Source organism: Euprymna scolopes, chromosome 3 (assembly GCF_053919585.1).
Source record: "Euprymna scolopes isolate OS-2025 chromosome 3, ASM5391958v1, whole genome shotgun sequence".
Lineage (NCBI taxonomy): Eukaryota > Metazoa > Mollusca > Cephalopoda > Sepiida > Sepiolidae > Euprymna > Euprymna scolopes.
In genome coordinates this window covers 138758339-138784136 of record NC_136484.1, presented here as the reverse complement: position 1 = coordinate 138784136, position 25798 = coordinate 138758339, and the positions used below count along the sequence as shown (strand labels likewise).

The 25798-nt window shown below is 33.8% G+C and overlaps 1 long non-coding RNA gene across 1 annotated transcript in view; it reads right to left on the bottom strand.

The window, feature by feature from the left end:
• Positions 1-1773: 1773 nt before the first annotated feature.
• LOC145259257 (uncharacterized) overlaps positions 1774-25798 on the bottom strand; it is a 96129-nt gene continuing 72104 nt past the window's right edge. Inside the window, exons 2-3 of the long non-coding RNA XR_013864145.1 lie at positions 4922-5034; positions 1774-3865 (exon numbers count right to left, since the gene is read on the bottom strand). This is a non-coding gene — a long non-coding RNA (uncharacterized LOC145259257). The remainder of the gene's footprint in view (positions 3866-4921; positions 5035-25798) is intronic.

Genomic DNA, 25798 nt, shown 5'->3' with positions numbered 1-25798 from the left:
TTTGAGCGTAGAGACAAATGGTACAAGCATAAACCTGCAACAGCACTCGAAAACGAGAACCACAAAATCCTATGGGACATAGACATATAGACGGACAAACCCATCCAAGCAAGAAGACCAGATGTCGTAATAATTAACAAGAAAGAAAAATCCTGTCTAATCGTGGACTTTGCAGTTCCAGCTGATTACAGGGTGAGTATGAAAGAAAAGAAGAAACGAAGCAAATACACAGAGCTAGTCAGAGAGTTAAAAGGGATTTGGATGATGAAGAAAGTCCAAATGAAGAAAGTCCAAATAATAGTAGGAGCACTAGGAACAATCCCGAAAAACTTCAAAAAAAAGAATGTCAGAAATTGGAATCAGAGGAATAACTGCAAAAGTACAACGACTAACGATAATGAAAATGACTGAAATATTAAGGAAAACCCTTGAATGCGGAGAATAATACAAGACAATATAACGAATAAGCGTTACAGGGAATGAAGAACACCGAAACTGCATATCTACAAGTTCTGCACCCTCCATCATGCACTCCCCCCATTGTTTCATCACCGATCCCTCCCCCCACCAAAAAAAAAATGATACCAAAGGGCCGAGAAAGGTCAATAAGGACTGAAAGACCGAGGAGCGAGCACCAACCAGACCTCGGCTGGACAAGCGCAAAGAGAACTGGGACCTTGGGGAGGCTGACTGCCACTCAAATTCCAGCATAAACCAATGGCCACTACCAGCGAGAAATCAATAGTAAGCGGCTGTTGCGATGATGCAAATTCATTTGCAAATGCTATTGAAGGAGGTGGAGAGGTCTGGACGTCTGGGGAGACTTGTTGTCATTCAGCTTCCAGAGAATACCACAGGTCTCCAATCAGATCGTTTGTTGACTTGTGAAAGCTCCATGTGAGCCAATAATAATAAAAACTCTGTCAAACCGTAGACTTTACTGTTCCAACTGCCCAAAGGGTGAATATAAAAAAAATAGAAACGGAGCAAATACACAGGGCTAGCCAGAGAACTGAAAGGGATATGGAAGATGGAGAAAATCAAAATAATACCTATAATAGTAGGAGCACTAGGAACACTCCCGGAGAACTTTGAAAAAAGAATGGGAGAAATTGTAACCAGAGGAATAACTGGAAAAATACAACGAACAACAATCATGAAAACAGCTGAAATATTAAGATAACCCCTTGAATGTGGAAACTAACGCACAGGAGCAACAAGTGCGGGCCAGACAAACTGCTGCAAAGGCAAAACATGAAACACTACATGGAATCCAGAACACTGAAACCGCATATCTATAAGTTCTCTAACCCAACCCTACCCCCATTACCACATCACTGCCTCCCAAAAGCGAGACCAAATAACCAAGTTGAGTCAAGAAGGAAGGAAAGACCGATGAACTGACCAAATCTCAGCCAAATAAGTGTGAAGAGAACTGGGACTTTGGGGAGGCTTATTTCCACTCAAATCTCAGCTAAGACCAATAGTTGCTGCCAACGAGAAATCAATGTGAAGCAGCTGTTGCAATAATGCAAATTTATTTGCAAATGTTATCGAATGAGATGGAGAGCACTGGAAACCTGGGGAAAATTGTTGTCACTCAGCTTCCAGGGAACACCACAGGTTGTTTTCAGGGAAATATTTCTGAAGACCTGTGTGAAAACTCCTTGTGAGCCAATAATAATAATAATAATAATAATAATAATAATAATAATAATAATAATAATAATAATAATAATAATAATAAATCGACGCTGACTGGCTGTAGTTTTCGTATAAAAATAATTATTCAGAAGAAGAGAAAAATAAAAATAATTATGTACAGTGTTTCACAGGAGAATTAAAATAAAAAGAATAGAAAAACGTCGATCATATTTTTTCTGGTACTTTCGGTAGTATTCAAACGTAGTTCTTTTTCTGTTTTTACAACCGATTCCTTGCTTATCAATCCGTCAAAGGACGAGTGATTTCACGCGGGGTAAGTTGGGGCGGTGGACAGTCTCCCCAGGGCTCCAAAGCTCTTCGAAACTTGAGCTCAAAAACTCTAAAACTGATTTTCCTTGCTCTGCAGGGCCTTATATATGGGAGGAGTGGGTGGCATCTGGTGGAACCTGAGATTCTTCTTTGGCCAATCCCCGTCCAATCCGCCATAATCTGGTTTGCCCTGATTGGATAATTAGCCACCTCCCTCATACACGCCAATTAGGTAATTTTCTACATAACAAATGTTCTCATCGCTGATTCCCACGAACCGGCCGACTTCGGCCTTGACTTTAGGTCACCCCTCTAGCCCAGACAAAGGGTAGATACTTCAAAATAATCATTTTTTTATAGCAATATTGTTCAATATTTTCGACTTTGTTTTTTCTGTTAAAAAGAAAATGTACTTCACATCGGCGACCAAACCATCTCTCCTTCTAACCAGCAAGATCACCTACTATCATCCGGGATCTGCCATTAAAATAAAAAGACTCTAATTCATCTCTCGTTTGCCCCCTTTTTGTTGCAATTTTCTGCCATAATTCTAATTTAGCTCTCCTTAACCCCCTCTCTGGGGTAATATCTTACCATTGTGGCTGGTTGGGGCACAACGTATTTAGTTCCAATTTGAGTTTTAAACAATACTACCCATACGCCTCTTACTACGAAGCATTTTAAAATAAACTCTTAAAAATAAACATCACCAAGGACGATAAAACTCATTTTAAATTGAAGAATATAATAGGAGTAGTATGTCTTAAGGTTAGAAATATGCAACCAAATAAAAATTGCAAACTAAACTCACTTCACTGCTGGGTTAGGTACAACTAGTATTTTATACATCAGACGTCGATGAATGAAGTTTAATACACTCCATTCAGGCATAATGCAGGAATTATATGAATTTGGCACTAATATTCATCAATAAAAACTGTAAATTTTGATTAGAAAATCAGAAATAACAAAAAGTTCAAGTAAATAAGAAATTGTCTTAGAAATCACTGTTTATATAAGAAATAATAAGCTATAAGACCGCTATATAATGCAATTGAGTTTATTATTTTAAAAAATTAATTTTCGAATTTGTACTTCATCATCAGAATTTCAAATCAAGAAACAGTTTTTACTACTATTTTTTATGTGTGTACAATTCGTTTGACTTTGAAGATGATTTTTTTTACTAGCAAAAAAAAAAAAAGTGGCAGACGGCAGTGACAGGTAAATAATAAATACTGTTATTTTTTATAAAATATAGACCAGGCCAGTGCTTCTTAGACAGCAGTGGATTTCCTATTATTATTTTGACACATGCGTACGACCGGCGCTTCACACTGTTATGTTTAAACATTTTTCAACCTCAATTTACAACCTCTGAGGACATGCCAGGGCATGACACGAAAGAAGAATAGCTGTCTGTATTTCCCGAGGAAGAATATTGTACACGATGTCCAAAAGTCACTGAATGGTTTTGAACTTAAATAGTTTCTTTATTTTTATGATATCTTTCTGTAATTTTAACACAATCTGATAAAAACATTGGGGAATTTAAAAATATGCAAAAATCAAACAATTATTAATTATGAAAAATAATGTGTTTTAAATGTTGTCCATTTTTAGCTTCGCGTATTTGTGCTCTTTCCAAGACATTATTCGTGACAGATTGCAGAATCTCTGAATTGCGATTTAACTCCCTTAGTTTGTTTCTGATGCGTTTCTTCAATTCTTGCAGGGTTTGGGGTTGGTTAACATAAACTCTTTCTTTGAGATATCCCCACAAGAAAAAGTCGGGGCTAGTCAACTCTGGGAAACGTGGTGGCAATTCGACATCGCCATAGCTAGAGATAATGTTGTCACTAAAACTTGCGGACATTTATCTGTACAATATCTGAAATAGAGAGAAAAAAAATTAATCAATGGCAAAATGACAGATTTTGGGATAAAGAATATTTTACTATTTGAAAATGAGAAAAAAAAATGTATTATCATATATATATTATCATATATATATTATCATATATATATATATATTGTTTTAACAAAATCAAGACACCAAAGAATGGATTGATAGCAACCAATTGTGTATTTCATTGTTCGTTACAATTGTTTCAAGACCATTCGGACAAATTCAAACCCTATATCGTTCGAAAATTTTCACAAGAACAGCTTATCATAAGACGTTTTGAAAAAAGAAAACACTTTTACAATGAACAGTACGGAATCCATTTCCCTTTTAAGGAAAACTATGAGAAAATATTTTACCTACATTACTTCTTTCCAAAGTTTTATTTGCATAGATTGTTTTATAACACTACCAGTATTGAAGTACTTGCGTGTCTAGCCACACTGAACAGATGCTATAACAGCGAAAAAGCCTATGTGGATAGCTACACACAAATGCACATACGCACACATATATGTACTGTGTCTTACACGTGTTTCCTTGGATAGCGGAAGATTTCTTCATAACACTAAACAATCGCCATTCCTCTTTAGAGAGGAATGGCGATTCCTCAAAACCTGCCACAAAGTTAAAAATATGGAGGAAAAAAGGAAAACGTAATTTGGAAAAGAAGAGAGAGATATGTAAAATCTTGTAGAACCAGAAATTTAAAACAATAATATTTATACCCCCCTCCCCAAATAATAGACCCCCAAAACAACGTGGATAATATCTTACATCGCCATATAGAACGTATCGCAATATATATATATATATATAACTATATATATATATATATATATATATATATATATATATATATATATATATATAGAGAGAGAGAGAGAGAGAGAGAGAGAGAGAGAGACAGCCTAATTAGTGAAGAGCTAGAAAAACATATTCGCATTATCTTTGAAGTCAGTAGGTATTCTTAATTGACTACAGAAATATTATAGACTTTTAACATTTGAGCTCGCTCAAACCTTCCGGAAATAGACTCACCTTTCCGACTGTGTTAAATGATCAGCACCATCGGATCACTCGGGGAGACGGTACGGAAAAGTATCAAGCAACAGCAATATTACGCCATTTATTGCTATGGTTATTTCGTGCCACTGGAAAAAAACAACAACAAAGTATTTGTTAATAGATGAATGCATTACACGTTAAAAGAACGTTGGATCACTTGTCTTATAATTTATTTACAAACAATTACTACGCCCACCTACCTACTGACTCTAAAGGGCAACTGGTCATATCATTAATAACACTTATAATGCCCTAGATATTCGTACGCTACGGGTTTATTGTTTACCTGAGCACACACACACACACACACACACACACACACACACACACATATGCTCGTGTGTGTCTGTGTGCGTCTATGTACTTATCTATCTATATATCTATCTATACCTATTTATCTATATATCTATCTATCTATCTAACAATATATATATATATATATATATATATATATATATATATATATCTTCTACCTATATAAATAAACCAGCAGACGTATGTGTGCGTATCTGTTTGTGTGTAAACATTTAACCAGTGAACTATTTAATTATTGGTTACATAACACTGACATTAGAAGGAAATAGTAATCATATACCAAGAATGGTTTATAACAAATAAAATCTTTGTTTGAATGGATGAATAACGCGTATATATATATATGTATCGGCAAGTTAAAATGAAAGTTGTTCATTTCAACTTGCCGGCATATTTCTATTTATTTCTGTGCATGCCTGAATCATATTCATTTCTCCAAGCCGTTTAATATTAATCTCGGTGTAAAGAACACAGCTGTAGCGCTAAATGTTTCAGTTTCAATTCTAGCTGACATCACCGGTCATTTGCTTAACTTTTGAAATCAGTACTATATATTAAGTACAATATAATATTTAATAGAGGATTGGATCTGTAATAATGAATACGAAATCTGCACGCACGAATTAAAATATATTTAAGCCTATTTTATGACCCGGTAAGGTCAAACGTGCCCCCGGCAAATATATATATATATATATATATATATATATATATATATATATAACTTGCAAAATTGAAAATTTGCGCGTGGGAAAATAAACATCTCACCATCTACACAAAAGCGAACGTTTACATGGCCTGTGTCAGCAGCATCCTTTTACATAGCAGTGAAGCATGGACAATCTACAACCACCAAGAACGGAAACTGAACACATTTCACATGCGTAGTCTGCGGAGAATTCTTGGAAATTTTTGGAGGAGCATAGCTACAAAAATGCTGTGCTCACAAGGGCTGGTATGCGCTCTATGTTCACCCTTCTTCGCCAAAGACGCCTACGATAGGCCATGTGCACCGTATGGACAATGGGCGAATCCCAAAAGACACTCTCCATGGTGCTTACCTCCGCGATGTCGACGTGTGAAAAGGCGATATGAAAGAATGTGATACTAGCCGGGAGCTTAAATCTGAAGTTCGCAACATCTGGAGACAAACGGTAACCAAAGACCTGACCACTAGCGAAAGAGACATCGCAGAACGGACAGAGATAAAAAGACTATTCAGGAAGGCCAGTCAACAAAATTCAACAGACCATCAATACGATGCACCGACCTTTACTTGCAATGTCTGCAACCGACAATGTAGATCAGAGATAGGCTTATTCAGCCACAGAAGACGGTGTTCAACCACCTCTACACGCGCAACCACCTTATTCTTCTAGACTGACGGATGCCAACCATATATATATATATATATATATATATATATATATATATATATATATATATATATATATATTAGTTTTTCTTTTTTCTTTCAGTCATCTTGCTATGATGTGACCGTTTCGTTTCCCCACTCTTTATCTGTGCCTAAATCCAAACGTAGATTCCATGAGCAGAGCTTCTTTCTCAGAAGTGCACGACTGTGGAACTCTTTTCCGTTTGCCTGTTTCCCACCTGACTACAACTTGGATGTCTTCAAGTCATAAACAAATTCCTGACAAACTGCCCTCTTAAGTAAGACACTCTATCAAATCTCCAATACTAATCATTACTACAATACTATCTCATTGATTACTGTACACGCAATAACCCTTATCCCTGAGTGGCCTCCGGGCCTTGATAAGTGGTGACCTCCATATAAAAAAAGGCAAGAAAATTTAAAAATTAAAAAGGTACAAGACCCTTTTCAATTTTAAAGGAGAGAAAATATAATATACTTTCCCATGACGTGCGTGAAGCGAGGTTAATCCTAATTTAATCAAGTTAAACGTTGATTCACGCTAGTCATGCCAAAGTATATTTTCTCTCCTCTAAAATTGAAAACGGTTTTGTACCTTTTTAATTTTGAATTTTCTTACCAGATGAGATCAATTATGATCGAAACGGTCTGCACATCGTAGCTAGATATGACTGTATTTACATAAAGAAGAAATAAAAAAACTATAATTTGCTCTCTTTGATTGAGCACTATCAACGACCCTTTTTGTAATTACATTATTCTTAATTTTTTCATATCTTTCAACCTGAAATATATATATATATACATATATATATATATATATATATATATATATATATATATATATATATATATATATATATATATATATGATGAAGAATAAAATGTAAATTATTTATTGGATTATCAAATGTTCAAACACAGGGAGTATAATAAAAGATATTTTTGCTTATTCCATATTCTTCCGTCTCTTTTTCCTTTAACAAATTCAAAATTATAGAATAACAGAAAACAAGAAGAAATCTAACTGACTGTTTTACCTAGTTTCTGTATTGTTTTGGAATCACAACCAGTAAAAAAGAAAATAGTAATTTTTTACTCCCATTTGGTGACTAGTAACTCCAAGCCTATATATACTGTAACAGAGCGTGGACGCACGCATGCAAATACATTACAAAAACGGTAAAGAAAAATACTATAAAAAGGAGAAAGAGCACATTAGAGAGGACGATCACTTGAGAGATGTAACAGCGGCAACGAAATAATGAGGAAAAATATCCTTGTACAAAAAAAAAGCGAGTTTAAATTCTTTTCTATTCTTTGCCTCAATTGCGACTGAGACTACAACGTATTGGTTCCCGGACAACGTTACACTACAGCAACTTTTTTTTCTGTAACCAAGCCGGGATCACATTGAATCTTATTATGTAAGGCCTCTGAGCGTTTCACGCGTAGTTTCTGAGTTTTATCCAGCCGAACACACGGACGGAAAACACGACTTCCCTTTTATATAATAGATGAGTGAAAACAAACACCAGCTTAAAATTAATGTCTGCATATTTAAAGGCGACGAATAACGTTTTTTTTTTCAACGACGAAGTGAATTAACTGGATTCAAATTTCATTTATGCGAACAAATCATGGCATTCAGGATCTACCCAGTTTAGATGTGTAGGAATTTAGAAGGGAAAACATCTGAATAGCATTTTTAGTGACTGTATTTCGTTCAGAGAATTACAAGGATATACAACATGTTGTTACAAAATTGTTCAAATTCTTTTCTAGCGCTCATTGGCCCATTATCACTTGCTATGATCTCTGGTACATTGAATCTGCTGAATGCTTCTTCTAAAGCTTTTTATTGAATTTGCCGCTATAAGATGTTTATTTTTATAAATTTTTGGCCATTTCGAGCAGTTATCTACTAATACTAAATAGTAATACCTTTTCAATAGACATGTGTAATCAATATTTAGTTGTGTTCATGGAACGTAAATTTTAGGCCAGAGTTGAGTTTTCTGGTGGTGCATTAGCTGCTAATTGACAACCTTTGTAAAATTTCTTGGTACTCATGCAGAGAGTGATCCGTGCTGAAGTAATAACGCTATTATTTAAAAAGCCATTCTTAACATGGGGAAGAGAGGGTGTTTTGTACCTATTCTGTACTTTAACCTTACACTTGAATAATAAAAAAAAAAACATATCGTAAAACTTTAAACTTAGAAATACGATTTAAAAAAATAGCGCGGATCCGTAAGTGAATTAGCACCAATTTCTTAATATCCCTGTCCATGTTAGGTCAAAATGTACAACTTCGCATCAATGCTTACATCCTATACATTCCAAGATGGCCCAAATGAATATCTTTTAAAATCCTATTCTGAAGAACAGGAGGAATGACTACTCTGCACACAGTAATGTACCATCACAAATAGAAAATGGAAATACGATCAACCCTTTTTTCTTGTGTTCATGTAAACAACAATTTTTTTTTCATTTTCGCTATATACTCATCCGTACTCGCTGCTTTCTTTATATCTTCGAGCGTAATCGGTAACTCATCAACGGTATTCATGAGTATTTCCGATATTTCTTTTTCTTTAAACGCAGCAATCGTTGTATCTTCAATAATTCTCGTTTTTTTTTTTTTTTTTTTTTTTTTTGTATCACTCTTGGTCACCCATCAGTATGCGCAATTTTTTAGATGGCAAATACACTATTTTAAAATCATAATTCAATTAGATGGTACTCCATCTTAATAGCATGTTCACGGTATAAGTCAGTAATCCCTTTTTCGATGCTAAAATTGACAGAAGTTTACGATCTATTTGCAAAATAAAAGACCTACCATAAATATATCTATGAAACTTATTAATCGCGAAATTTATAGCTAAAACTTTTTTCGATTTGGCTATAATTTTTCTTTCCCGAAATTAACGCTCTCAAAGCATTTGCTATTGGTTTAGTTGATCCGTCACTTTCCGCATGCAACCATTTAAGCTATTCCGTTCCCACTTGCATCTGCTCCGACAATTACTTTGTTAGGGTAATAGTGATCTAATACTATATATGATATCAAATTTTTTTCGAATGAATGTTTGTATTCTTTCGACTAGCACGATTCTTTATTTTTCTGAATTCATTTATTCAATGTTGCCCTCAAGTCGTAAATTTTGGAATGTATAGACTAATATTTCACTAAGAAATTCTCATAGCTTTATTTTATTGTCTAGCACAAACTTATTCTTTATTGGTTCACATCTGTTAGGGTTGGGTTTTTCTTTATCATCTGTCCTAGATATTCTATTTTACCCAAGAAAAATAACATTACTCTAAAATAAGTCCTTAAACCCGCATTCTTGTATTCTTCTGAAGATTTTCCAACAGTGGTTCTTATGTTTCTCGATATTATTACTTTTGATAAGAATATCGACCAAATTTACCACCACGAAATTCAACCCAATCAACATGGAATCCACTATTTGTTGGAATAAACTTGGCGCTACCTTTTTAATTTATAAAATCATTTGTGCGTATTGATCGTTAAATCATTCGTCAACCTTCACTTGAAAATACGATTTTGGAAGATCAATTTTGGTGAATATTCTTTCTTTAATTAATTCAGAAAATATATTTTTGGAGGTAAAAAGTGGGTCTTTTTATACAAAGTTTTTTTTTTTTTTAATTATCCTATGAATTTGTATTTTTTCCTGATACACCTAACCCTAGCTATTTTATCGGTATTTTGTAACTCAAAGCGACCTATTATATTCCAAGTTAACCCGTTAATTAACAAATCACTTCCGGTGTCTAATAAAAACACGACTTTCCGTCTATTTATTTCCTCGTCTACGTATTTTCTTTTACCAAAGTTATTACTTTTTATTTTAGATGCAATTGAGTAAAATCTTTCCGGATTTTTCTAATTTTCTTACATATTTTTTGCTATATCTCTTTTCCGGTTATAAATATGGCACTTTCTGTTTTTGAAAAACATACATTAATATTATATTTTCCTCTGCCCACTTTACAATTATACATTATTTTCAGTTGGACTTGTTTCCTAAGCCGCTGAATCTGGACTATTACTTTAATTTCGTTACTTTTATTATCTCGTTTTAAATTTATCAGTTTTTGGCACTCTTCAGTAACTTTTTGCAAAAGTTATATTCGTATCATTCTATTAGTGACAATAGTCTTGAACATTCTTTCTTCTTAGTTGTTAATCCTTGAACAAAAATTAAACATTTAAACAGGTTTTTAATTATCTCTTGTTTTAACAATTCTCAGAACATATGCAGGAAGAAGAGAGGAAGACATCCTTTATACAAAACGAATCCCTAGACCCCTCTCGATTTAGTATACAAGTAAAGCTTTCATTATTTTGCTCGCTTGTCACCGTGCGCACTTTTCGTCTTTACATTTCACGAGAATAGAAAGTGGAACTTGGGTTTACTTTCGGCAGCTACGTAAATCTCGCTTCCTTTATTTTGTTCTTTAATCGTCACATTCCATGAGTTATTTGATGGTTTTTGACCCTGAAGTTGTATTATTTATTTTCAGCTACTCACATTAAGTGGCTCCATGCCTTGTCTGGAGCGATTTCCATAAAAAAAGATTTCAGCAATAGATATTAGACATATTAACAAATATTCCTCTAATTTGAGTTTGTTTTGAGTATTTTAAACGGTTTTAAGGGAATGGCATAATATAGGAACAAATCTCTTATTTGAAATTCAAATGTTTTCGATTTGCATAGTATTTGATTGATAGGTTATAATCAGTTATACAATTATGAGCTGAACCTCAATAACAAACCTCCGCTTTTAGTTGTACTCATTGATTGGAAAACGACGCATCCACCCTTTTTTTTTTATAAAACAACCAATTTTTAATTTAAGCATCGTTAATTTTGAAGCCGAATGTCCACATCGATATAAAATAGCAAAGGTAAAATGTCCATTAACCCATACAAAACTAAACTTTTCAACTAGAAACATATCCTTTAACGAATAAAAAATGCAAGCATTAAGTAAGTTTTAATTAGTAATTACTTTTCTAATGACGACCAAATTAAATTAATTATTAGAAACTTAGAGGCAACACTACGAATAATAATAATTTAATGGTTCTTACTATAATAATGTATATTCTATTGCAACGAAATCTAATCGAATTTGTGAGAGCTTCTTTATCTAATGCTGAAAACGCTCCCACAAATACAAGGTGTTCGACGAATCTAAAGCACATTTTATGTCTTTATATGCTATATTTATATGTCTGAACTATTTTAATCTTAGATTTTACTTTACACAAATGTTTCCGTCGATGTAAATCATGTTAACGCTAAATGCATTTAGTAATTTTATTAAACTACGTATAACTAATCTTTGCAGCAAGAAAAATATTCTTTCGCGTCTAAGTTTGTGACGTATCAACAGAACCCGACGCCGGAGAGAATACCCTCCTCATTATTTTTAATGTTGAGGGATGAGTCTGGTTGCTGCTTCGGTTGCTTTGAAACTTGGGTAGAAAGTACCAGCAAGGAATCCACTCTTGGCAATCAGTCCGATAGGTGCAGGGTCAGAACCCGACCCAGTACCTGTCGTACTGAGGTACACCGCCTGAGTATTATCTAGGAGATCCATTCTCCCCGGCCTTGTCAACCGGCTTTCGGGTGAGGTAAGTTTATTGCTTGTTGTCTGAGGCGCAATTACCGGGGAATACCGATTGGGGTGTACCTAGTCAACTTTTACTAGGCCAGAGTGGCTCTCCTTTATGGGCACTGGCTGCATATCCCCACTTTCCGACTTTGTGTCACATCTTGCTGAGGTGAGTAGCAAGTAAATATCTACCGACCAGAGATGTTTGTTGCAGTCTGAAGAACGCACACTCGTATTACAGACGACATACTTGGCGTCAAAAAACTGGCCAATCCTTTGGTTGGATGCGACCCAACTTTTTCATGAAACATCACGACGATCGTGACCAACCATCAGATATCCGGTTTAGGAAATGCAGCAAACTTTAACATGAAAATACTGAGAACCGGCGTATTATACAGAGGAGAGAACAGAGTGTAATTGTTTGCGATGTTGAAATGAATCGTGTCTGAGTTTTAAGCTAAATAAGCTGATATTTAAACTTTACAGAAATCTCAACACAATTATGTTTTTGTGAAATCAGAGATGTTTTGGCAAAGTAAAAGAAACATTCAGTTTACGCCATATGAACCACTAAACATACGCAAAAAAGAACACACACACACACACATATATATACAGAGAGAGAGAGAGAGAGAGAGAGAGAGAGAGAGAGAGAGTATTAATAATTCTGGATATATATATGTATGTGTGCGTATGCAGATAGGACATGAACACAAACACACCCAGTAAATTCAATTCCTACTTTGGAATTAATATGGGCGTAATATTCATTCCATTAAGAAAAAAAAAATGATTCCTTCAGGGATTCTAGACATTTTTTTCTGGTGAAAAACACTTGCATTATTTGGATTATCCAGATTCCTATTTTAATCTTGGATGTTATTCTCATAACTTTTTGGCCGATGAAACCTTCGATCTTCTGTGCATTTTGATTCTAAAAAATGTCTAAAATTTAAGAGTTATACTTACGAATATCTGGAAAAGAAATTGAAATTTAGGGACTCTTCCTTCATTGTTGTATAATAAGAATTGAACAAATCTGACGCATTTGAATTGTCAAATGGAAGATTGTACCTATATGATGCCCCCAAAACACCACAAAGAAACTGAAATATTTATTAATTGATGTCTGGTATTCATTGCAAAGATTTCATACTAATCAGAGGTATCTGAATTTTCACAAAAGGCTTCCATACCTGTTTGTTTTAACCAATGTTGCATGAAACTTAATCTAAATATAATCTGAACATTTGAACCGTTTACACCCAGTTTCCAAACTCCATAATGATCGGTTAAGTAGTTTAAGAGTGAAAGTGAATCATGTAGTACTGTAAATGAACACACACACACACACACACACACACACACACACACACACACACACACATATATATATGGAAGATTTAACCTTTAAAACTACAAAAAATTATTTTTATCATGCGTTAGAAAACCATTTAGTCAGTAAGCCATTCAATCACCTGCAATCATTGCATTAATTTACTCTCTCGAATTCACTATAGTACAAGTAATAATTTATTTTTAAGGGATCATCAGTTGTTTACCATTAAATACTGTTTCGGGGATATATATATGCATATATATAATGTATTTACTTCGACAATGTTCGATATATAAATAAAGCTAGTTAGTAAGTTTTGAAAATATATATTGCAATTACACAGAATTTTCAGCGTTTCATTCTCGTGAGGATTCGTCAGGGTATTGTATGGAATTGATGTTGCTTTGTGTTTTTTATATATCAGTAGTACTGGGTTCGCTAGTCAGACAATCAAATTCTTAGTTTTTATTACTAATTTATTGTAGTCAATCAGCGCACGCACTTATTTCTTTGTTGTTTTAGCGAGGATGTTTTTCTTTTCTTTGTGATGACCTAATTTTAATTAGGATGTTTATTCACATTTTATTTTATACTAAAGTATTTTTTAATTTTGTTATGTATTTATTTAATTATTTATTGTTGTTGTTATTAGTAGTAGTCCATCATTTTTCCTGTTATACTAAGGTAAAGTTTATTTTATTTATACTATAGATCTAAACATGGTCATGCCTGTATAGCAAAATTTGTATATATATATATATATATATATATATATATATATATATATATATATATTAGTAAGTTATAAAATATAAATGGCGATTAAGCTACACTGAATATTTCGCGTTTCATCCACTAAGAATCTTAGGGTGTATGAAACGCCATATATATTTTATAACTTACTAACTAGCTCTACGTACGTATTGAGCACTGTTGAAGTAAATACTTAAAGTTTACGCATAAATTTATACTTTCGTATATTAATTTATGTGAGTAAATGAAATATATATATATATATATATATATATATATATATATATATATATATATATATATATCGTAAAGTTCTTTTAGTTATATGTTAAAGAAAAATTAAAAACTCATATTTGAATCAATTTTTTTTTTATCAAAGTTCAAAATTACCCCAAGCAAAAGTATTGGATGCATGACACTTTTTTTCACATTTTTAATCGCAACTTTGTATTTAATAAACTTTTAAATGTTCATTTTTTTTTATAATATTAAAAGGTTATCTTTAACCAATTATAGAAACGCACAATTGTTCACAAAATAATGTTACTAATCATTTGACTCTTTGATGTACAAAAACTAAAGAATTATCCTGAGATATGCGAGATAGAATCATTGAACACCGCAAAGGAGGACAAGGTTACCAAAGAATTAGCAAATAATTAATCTAGCATTAAGTACAGTAAGGAAATAGCATCAGAAAGTATAAGAATTATGACGACAGTATAGCAAAACTTCCATGAAGTGGAAAACTGAGAAAAATAAATGAAGCTACTTCAAGGTGGATCAGCCGAAATGTAAAAAAAAAAGAAAAAGAATCCTAATTACTAGTTTCGAAATTAAAACTGATCTTGAGGGTACTGAAATTAATGTAAAGATAGCATTAAAGACTTTCATTCAAAATCACAAAGAAAAGTGTATTTGCTGAAAATCAAACATTACAAAAACCAATGAATCTTTGTCGAAACTTATGAAAAGAAAGATATACAGTTTTGGGGAAAAGGTAATCTGGTCAAATGAAACAAAATTCAGAAGGAACACAGCGACAAGTGTTTATCGAAAAAACGGCACTGCCTTCAACAAGCACAATACCATCTCCACAGTTAAGTTTGGGGATGGTTCCATTATGATACAGGAGGTTTTCCTTCCAAGGGCATTGATGAGTAACATGCTATCCATAGTAGAATGAATAGCGAAGAACCTTTAGAAATCTACAACTTCTTTAGGACATAGTCGGAATTTCGTGCTTCAACACAACAATGACCCCAAATACACTGCAAAACTCACAAAAGAATAGTTTAAAAATGATAGTATCAATACTCTCAATTGGCTAAGTCAGTCTCCTGAATTTGTGGAATTCTTTGAAGGTAAAACTTCATAAGCGAAATCCACAAAATGTTAAGGAACTAAAGGAATTATGCAAGGAAAACCTATAGGAAACGATTAGAAGCAGTGAAACAAAAAAGAGGCTACACAACAAAAACACTAAAGTGATGTATCAACACTTTTTCATGCGTAATTTTCAACTTTGATATAAAAATAGATTCAACCATCAGTTTTTTAATTTTTCCTTACGATGCAACTAAAACAACTTTACAAGATATTACTTATCAGGAAAAAAGGCGAACATAAAATAAAAAATAACATGTATCTAATACTAATGCGTGGTACTATATATAATATATATATATATATATATATATATATATATATATATATATATATATATATATATAAGTGAACGTGTCTGTGTGTGTGTGTGTGTCTGTGTACATTTTCCTTCGCAATAACTTTGCCAATTTTTAGTCTACAGACTCGAAATTTGATATACAGGGTACTGAGTTTTGCCAAACTCGATGGAATTGGTTTTCGGACAGAAATTTGGCTGTTAAGGGGTCAAAATTCAATGATTTCACCTTTGAGTACACTACCAAACTCTTCCGACAATGTTGGGTTGAAACACTTGAAATTTTAGATATAGGTTTCTTTGGACATGTATCTAACTTAATAACTTGATTTGAGCCCAAAACAATAAATGTTAAGGGGTCATAATAGGGGTCAAAGTTAAAAAGAATTAACCGTTTTTTTTTGTTGTTTTTTCTTTTTTTTTTTTTTGCTCAAAAACCCCAGGCAACGCCGGGCACACATGCTAGTCTATATATCTATAAAAGTGAACGTGTGTGTGTGTGTGTGCGTGTCTGTCTGTCTGTCTGTGTACATTTCCTTACGCAATAACTCTGTCAATTTTTAGTCTACAGACTCGAAATTTGATATACATGGTAATCGAATAGCAAAAATTTGATTCAGTTTTTTATGTATACTTGAACCAAACAATTGTGCTTCGAATTGTTTTCTAGAAAGAAATTTTTTGGAATGTGAATAAACTATTACATTCCAAGCATACATTTCAGAACACTAATTCGTCGTATCTTTTTCATCATCATCATCATCATCATCATCATCATCATCATCATCATCAAAGTATGTTTTCTTAAGAGAATATGTTTCTTATATTTTACAAAATGTTATACTTTATAGACTCGTATTATTGTTTAATGTTTAAATATTTCAAAAATAAACTTTTTAGACCACACATCAAACAAATCATTTATTTTCATTTCCCTAAAGTCCAACCCTTGCTCATCGTGTTAGAGTGTGATAGCACAATAAGGTAGTGTCAGAGCCATGATGTCTGGGACTTCTGCTCCTAGCAGGGCCACCCATGGGGAAGAGATCAAGCAGCAAGCGGATTTCGGGTCAAAACCAGTTGACGGGGCTTTGATGAAAATTAAACAAATGCATCGGCAACGCTCTGGTCTCTTGTTTCTCTGCATGCGGCAAGCCAAAAATATATAAAAAAAATGTCAGAGTTAGGGTTCACAAATTAATGGCGGTAGAGTGGCAACGTTGCTTTTGCACCATTCATTTGTATTTTCTGAGTTAAACCTTCCCTGACTTGATATGTAACCGTTCAGTTTTGCTGTTCTCAATGTCTAGGGTAAGACCTTGCAATCATACAGATTGACGAATAACTACGACTAATAAGGAGGACTTTATGCAGACTAGACAAACCTAAGGCACGATTTTCGCGAGCTCTATGCAGATGTCTGACTCACATAACAACAAAACCAGCAACAATAACAACAGTAGCAACAACAACAACAACAACAACAACAACAACAACAACAATAACGAAAGTAAGAACAACAACAATAGCCGTTACCACAACAGCAACAGCAGCAGCTACAACAACAGCAATAACCATAGAACAACAACAGCAGTCACAACAGCAGCTACAAAGGCAAAACAACAGCCACAAATGCAATCATAACAAATTCAACAACAATAACAGCAGCCACAATAACAACAGTAACAACAGCAATAACAAAAACAACAGTAACAACAACAATAGCAACAAAAAATCAACAGCAACAACAGCAGCAACAAAATCAAGAAAAACAACAACCAAAACAACAACAACAACAACAACAAGAGCAACCTAACAACAACAGTGACAACAATTTCAACAACAAATTAAAATTTTTGATAAATCATAACTTTAGTATTTAAAAATATGTTTTATTCTTTTGAAAAAAAAAATCAAAGTATTATTAATTTAACCGTTCAGTTTAAAGTTTTTTTTCAGCTGTTGCTACAATATCATGCTGTCTGAAAATGTCGACTTCCTGACATAAAATACACCAAGCATTGAAGTTACCGCTTTTTTTCTTTTCACTTTTCAAAACTCAATCATGTTCTTCAACGCCAAAAGGCAAAAAACGAATATAAAACAACAAAATCAAACAACCAAACCAAACACTACGAATAAATATTTAAAGATACACCGAACTTAAAGTGTATTATTTTTTTTACCAAAATTATTAAATTTGGCATTCAATGATCTGAAAAGGTTTGATATGCCGTAAAACAAAACAATTAAGCCAAACACTATGCATAAATATTTGAAGATATACTGAACTTGAAGTATAAACTCGACTCGAAAATAGTTAATATGTCATAAAATAAAACAATCGAAACAACAAATTAGTAACTTGTTTATTTTCTATAAATGGGATGGGGCTGTGGTGAAGTGGATAAAGACGCGGACTATTGACCTAGGTATACCGAGTTCGAATCCACTCGATTCCATATAACCAGTTTTATTTACGGAATCCCCCCCCCTTTTATGTATTTGACAGAATTAAGCCATTCGGCTGATTCATACGAAATTAATGACAATTCAAATATTTCTCCTGACAAAGAATCAGAATATGATCCAAATTTAGAAATAATTAAATTGGAAAAAATTTAAAAAATGATCTAATTCTATCGATATTGGAAAGTACAACTTCTAAAATCGATATCGTTTTGGTGCTGGTAAGATCACCCTTTCCTGATTTTATAGAATTCAAAACCGATTCCGAAATCTGGTGAGCAATGCCTTTTTCTCGTCCCCACTACCCTACATTACAGAAGAGACGTTGCTTTCGTTATGTTCATGGCAGATGTTCGGGTTAGAGCTAATCTATGCTCCTCATCTTGTAAAACATTCGCAGAAAAAACTCGTCTAGCAACAACCACTGTCATTGATTTACCCTTTTCTTTCTCTTAACCGAAAATTAAACGAAACTTCCATGAACAAAGTTTCTTTTCTAGAACTGCTCTTCTGTGGAACGCAATATCGCGGGACTGCTTCCCAGCTGACAACAACGTAATCATTTTCAAGTCCAATGTAAACAAATTCTTGTTGATCCGCTCTTGTAATTAAATTCTGGCAAATCACCACTACACTCTCATTACCAATCATCACGGTGTTGCCTCGCCGTCCACCTAACACCTATTTAACCGTTATCCTCGAGTGGATCTTGGTCCTTGATAAATGGTAGCACCTTAATAAAACATTCCTATGGTAATCGAATAGCAAAAATTTGATTCAGTTTTTTATGTATACTTGAACCAAACAATTGTGCTTCGAATTGTTTTCTAGAAAGAAATTTTTTGGAATGTGAATAAACTATTACATTCCAAGCATACATTTCAGAACACTAATTCGTCGTATCTTTTTCATCATCATCATCATCATCATCATCATCATCATCATCATCATCATCATCATCATCATCATCATCATCATCATCATCATCAAAGTATGTTTTCTTAAGAGAATATGTTTCTTATATTTTACAAAATGTTATACTTTATAGACTCGTATTATTGTTTAATGTTTAAATATTTCAAAAATAAACTTTTTAGACCACACATCAAACAAATCATTTATTTTCATTTCCCTAAAGTCCAACCCTTGCTCATCGTGTTAGAGTGTGATAGCACAATAAGGTAGTGTCAGAGCCATGATGTCTGGGACTTCTGCTCCTAGCAGGGCCACCCATGGGGAAGAGATCAAGCAGCAAGCGGATTTCGGGTCAAAACCAGTTGACGGGGCTTTGATGAAAATTAAACAAATGCATCGGCAACGCTCTGGTCTCTTGTTTCTCTGCATGCGGCAAGCCAAAAATATATAAAAAAAATGTCAGAGTTAGGGTTCACAAATTAATGGCGGTAGAGTGGCAACGTTGCTTTTGCACCATTCATTTGTATTTTCTGAGTTAAACCTTCCCTGACTTGATATGTAACCGTTCAGTTTTGCTGTTCTCAATGTCTAGGGTAAGACCTTGCAATCATACAGATTGACGAATAACTACGACTAATAAGGAGGACTTTATGCAGACTAGACAAACCTAAGGCACGATTTTCGCGAGCTCTATGCAGATGTCTGACTCACATAACAACAAAACCAGCAACAATAACAACAGTAACAACAACAACAACAACAACAACAACAACAACAACAACAACAATAACGAAAGTAAGAACAACAACAATAGCCGTTACCACAACAGCAACAGCAGCAGCTACAACAACAGCAATAACCATAGAACAACAACAGCAGTCACAACAGCAGCTACAAAGGCAAAACAACAGCCACAAATGCAATCATAACAAATTCAACAACAATAACAGCAGCCACAATAACAACAGTAACAACAGCAATAACAAAAACAACAGTAACAACAACAATAGCAACAAAAAATCAACAGCAACAACAGCAGCAACAAAATCAAGAAAAACAACAACCAAAACAACAACAACAACAACAACAAGAGCAACCTAACAACAACAGTGACAACAATTTCAACAACAAATTAAAATTTTTGATAAATCGTAACTTTAGTATTTAAAAATATGTTTTATTCTTTTGAAAAAAAAAATCAAAGTATTATTAATTTAACCGTTCAGTTTAAAGTTTTTTTTCAGCTGTTGCTACAATATCATGCTGTCTGAAAATGTCGACTTCCTGACATAAAATACACCAAGCATTGAAGTTACCGCTTTTTTTCTTTTCACTTTTCAAAACTCAATCATGTTCTTCAACGCCAAAAGGCAAAAAACGAATATAAAACAACAAAATCAAACAACCAAACCAAACACTACGAATAAATATTTAAAGATACACCGAACTTAAAGTGTATTATTTTTTTTACCAAAATTATTAAATTTGGCATTCAATGATCTGAAAAGGTTTGATATGCCGTAAAACAAAACAATTAAGCCAAACACTATGCATAAATATTTGAAGATATACTGAACTTGAAGTATAAACTCGACTCGAAAATAGTTAATATGTCATAAAATAAAACAATCGAAACAACAAATTAGTAACTTGTTTATTTTCTATAAATGGGATGGGGCTGTGGTGAAGTGGATAAAGACGCGGACTATTGACCTAGGTATACCGAGTTCGAATCCACTCGATTCCATATAACCAGTTTTATTTACGGAAGCCCCCCCCCCTTTTATGTATTTGACAGAATTAAGCCATTCGGCTGATTCATACGAAATTAATGACAATTCAAATATTTCTCCTGACAAAGAATCAGAATATGATCCAAATTTAGAAATAATTAAATTGGAAAAAATTTAAAAAATGATCTAATTCTATCGATATTGGAAAGTACAACTTCTAAAATCGATATCGTTTTGGTGCTGGTAAGATCACCCTTTCCTGATTTTATAGAATTCAAAACCGATTCCGAAATCTGGTGAGCAATGCCTTTTTCTCGTCCCCACTACCCTACATTACAGAAGAGACGTTGCTTTCGTTATGTTCATGGCAGATGTTCGGGTTAGAGCTAATCTATGCTCCTCATCTTGTAAAACATTCGCAGAAAAAACTCGTCTAGCAACAACCACTGTCATTGATTTACCCTTTTCTTTCTCTTAACCGAAAATTAAACGAAACTTCCATGAACAAAGTTTCTTTTCTAGAACTGCTCTTCTGTGGAACGCAATATCGCGGGACTGCTTCCCAGCTGACAACAACGTAATCATTTTCAAGTCCAATGTAAACAAATTCTTGTTGATCCGCTCTTGTAATTAAATTCTGGCAAATCACCACTACACTCTCATTACCAATCATCACGGTGTTGCCTCGCCGTCCACCTAACACCTATTTAACCGTTATCCTCGAGTGGATCTTGGTCCTTGATAAATGGTAGCACCTTAATAAAACATTCCTCAAAAGTTTCATTTTGATACAAAGGTCATCATGATTTGTCAACCGTAAGATATAAAATTGTGATATATATAACAACTATATTTAAAGTGTTTATATTAGTTATAATTTATTGACGAGCATGATCCCATGGAAATTCCACAGTGCTCTCTCTATCAATTTTTAGATTTTATTTATCTTAAGAATTCATTCTGAAATAACCAGTGTCTGCTAAAAGGAAACTATTAAGAAAAACTGACTTCTACTTCTTCCACAAAAATAATTATCATTGTCAACTAAATACAGGGTGAGAAAAAAAATGGAAACATTTTTCCAGTGGTTGTAGATGGACGAGTACTTACTAACCCGAAGGTTTTACAGCGGAAAACCAGAAATTGTAGTTCAGTAGACCACCTGACATGAAAATCACTGAGAAAGACTAGCAAAAGATACCCATGTTTTTCGTAGATAAATTTCGTATAAATTTCGGTTATAAAGAATTAAAAAAAACGTAGGACGTCAACAAATGGGGAAGGTAAATAATATATGTAACTTTAAAAAGCATAACCACCATGTTTACTCTAAATATAAACAAGAAGATAAGACTTTTTACTGAGAGGCGTATTGGAAAGAAGGAAAGACATGTATATAGATAGGAATAGATAGAGAGAGAGAGAGAGGGAGAGAGAGAGAAAAAAAAGAGAGACACATACAGAAAGAGAATATATATATATATATATATATATATATATATATATAGAGAGAGAGAGAGAGAGAGAGAGAGAGAGAGAGAAAAGAGAGAGAGAGATACGGAAACATGCACTGATAAATGAATATTTAAAATAACCATATTTGTCGGCTTCTGTATCAAAATCAATGCTATCGGTCCGTGCGTGGGTCGGTTAAAGTCGTAAATAGATAAAATACGGAACTAGATTTCCGAAATAAAAGTTTCTAGAAATCATTAAATACGCAGTAACATATCAGTTAATAAGTCCCGTGCCTGACATATACATGGGACCACTAATTAAAGATTAATATAATGACTCATGAGTAGCTATTCAGTAATATTCCTTACCGCAGGTCTATGGCTGCCATCTTCACCCAACTACGACCCCTTTGAATATTTCTTCTGAAGCGTTCTCGAGGCCAAGACCAACAAGCACACCCACAACACGGTCAACTCTCTGAAGACTGCAATTGTAGAGGAGTTAATAACTATAAACAAATACATGGTCACCAATGAGTCTGATTCATTTCGAGCTCATCTTGAGATGGTCTTCTCCACTGGCATCTGTTACACAGAAAAATAATGTAGCATGCAACTCTAGCTGCTCATAAATAAAATGTCCGGTTTCTGCATGTGCATTTTTTTTGTCTTTATTGCCTATTTTGTTTTCTTATTATCAAGTGTCAGACCTTTTTCCAGTAGCGCCCTGCATATTTGATTATGATGAGCCATTTTTTGCAATAAAAAGCATTTTCAATTGTTTCTTTCAAATAATACGTATTCCGTTTCGGAACTTTTTTTTTATTATTAATATGGATCCATTTTTTATTATTCATCTTTGTCGAATCAGCTGCTTACACGTGTATCGTCGATACGGATACGGATATAATATATAGAATATATAGAATCGATTTATTCCGTTAGGTACGATAATAATAACAACTGGAAACTGAATTGACAAGTAGACGAGTAAATGTTCGCATTCGAATTCGCGTCTTCTACTTACTCCAACCATGTTATTCTCCTTCAGTATACGTGAATCGTAGTCATGTGTTCGAGCCATACATAACATTTCCACTTTAAACATTGCATTTATTGGTCCCCCCCCCCGACTAAAGAAAAGGGTGGACTGTAAATTCAACCTTGTCCGTTCGTCCGTTCGTCTGTCCGTACTTTTCTCAATAACTACACCTTGGAAGTTTTTGAAATTTTGCACAAACATTAAACATGATATGGGGTTCCTTTCGGGTTAAAATAGCGAAAATTTACACTTTGATGCCTTGGATTTTTATAAAACTTTCTGAAAAGTTGTAACTATCAGATTTCTATATAATTTTGCTTCTCTATACTTCGCGATAACTCTTGGGTGTGCCCCAGAGACTCTTTTAGAGCTAATAAAAACGCTCCATTTTTGGTACTATTTTACTATATTTGTCCAAAATTTTCTGTGTATGTATATTTAGCAGTTTTGCATGGTGCTGAACTTAAATTTAAATATGTTAAGGCCCTGGGGACTTTTGGGGTAAATCATGGAATTAGTCATTTCTTTTTTGCATAGTTCAGAACTTAGAACTTAGTAATTTACATATATTAAGGCCTAAAACTGCCCTGTTTGTTCATTTTCACCAGGATTTAACGTCCCCTGGAGACTTTTGGGGCTAAATGGGGGGGGGAGCAAATGCTGAACTTAGTCATTTTTTATGCCTCGTTGACTGTGCACCCACCTGCATGCTTCACTTGTTTCTTAGAATCAAGTATCGTTGGTTCCGTTGGTATCCGTTTGTGTTTGCATGAACGTATTTTAGAAATTGCGGAAAGTTTAGTTACATCGAACATTAACAGTTATACTTTTCATTCACTTTTGGTGTAAACCATTTGTTAAAAATTTGGTTGACGTATCTTTCGATCTCCCGTTTTGGATGTTTAATTGTATATATTATCACTTGTCTCCTATTTTTTGAGAATGCTTTCTAACTGGGTTTTCTTAACTGAGTGCTAATTCAAAATGTTAATATTATCAGCTGGCTTTGAGGCTTTTTTTCAAGCGGTGATTAATTCTCATCTGGCGTGATTACTTTTTTCTATTATCGAGCGAATCTCTGTCGCAAACAGTAATCCAGCTGGATTCATTCCCACATTGGATTTCGTGTTTGGGGTAATCCTATAGATTGTCAGGAATTTTTGAAATTCTTCGCTTTCAGTTTGAATCTCGTTCACTTTCTTCATCACCATTTTAACACACATCTTTGAATCTTTCCACCAATCTGCTTGATCTTGGAAATATCGTACAGTTTTAATATGGCTTATCGCAAGCAATTGACAGCCCCCCCCCAAAAAAAAAAAAACAAGAAGTATACAAATAGATTGATAGTGACAGTGGTAAAGGAAAGATGATACATACGGGAACTTTTACAATCTTCCCACTTTTGGCTGGGAAATATAAAAATGACCCCTCTTTTTTATATAAGAGTTCAGGACGTATAAGACCACGACAATTAATCTGCGAGACAATCGACTTATAATATAATTTGCATATGTTGTTTTTTTCGGCTACTGCTGCTAATATCAACGCAAACCAGCTATCCTATAGCTGCTGCTGATATTTTCCCACGCGCTAATACGCGCTCTGTAGGACAACGACACTTAATCTGGGGGACAAGTAACTCATAACAAAAGGGGCATATTCTCTGTGCGTTTGTGTCTATCTGTCTTTTAATCACAATTTTTGTAAACGTAATAAATACATTGCAGAATGTGTGTCATTTCGATATCTAAATACCCTAATCTCTTTTAGAAATGAAAACATTGTATTAATTAATAATTAATCAAATAATAAATTCTCAACAAATAAAGCGGATAGTATGGCCAGAAATCCACACCAAGACCTCAGCATTTTCAGTCTAGTGTTTTACTAGATATATGTAAAATGAATAGCTTATGCTCAAAATGTATAAACATTTTGACCCCCCCTCCCTTTACGTAAAAATTCACGAAAAATTAGGAAATTAACCAATTTTAATGGAATTTTCAGTATTTATCAAATAATTATCATGGAATATAATGAACCTATTATTTTATTTGAATCTTAGTGGAAATGCA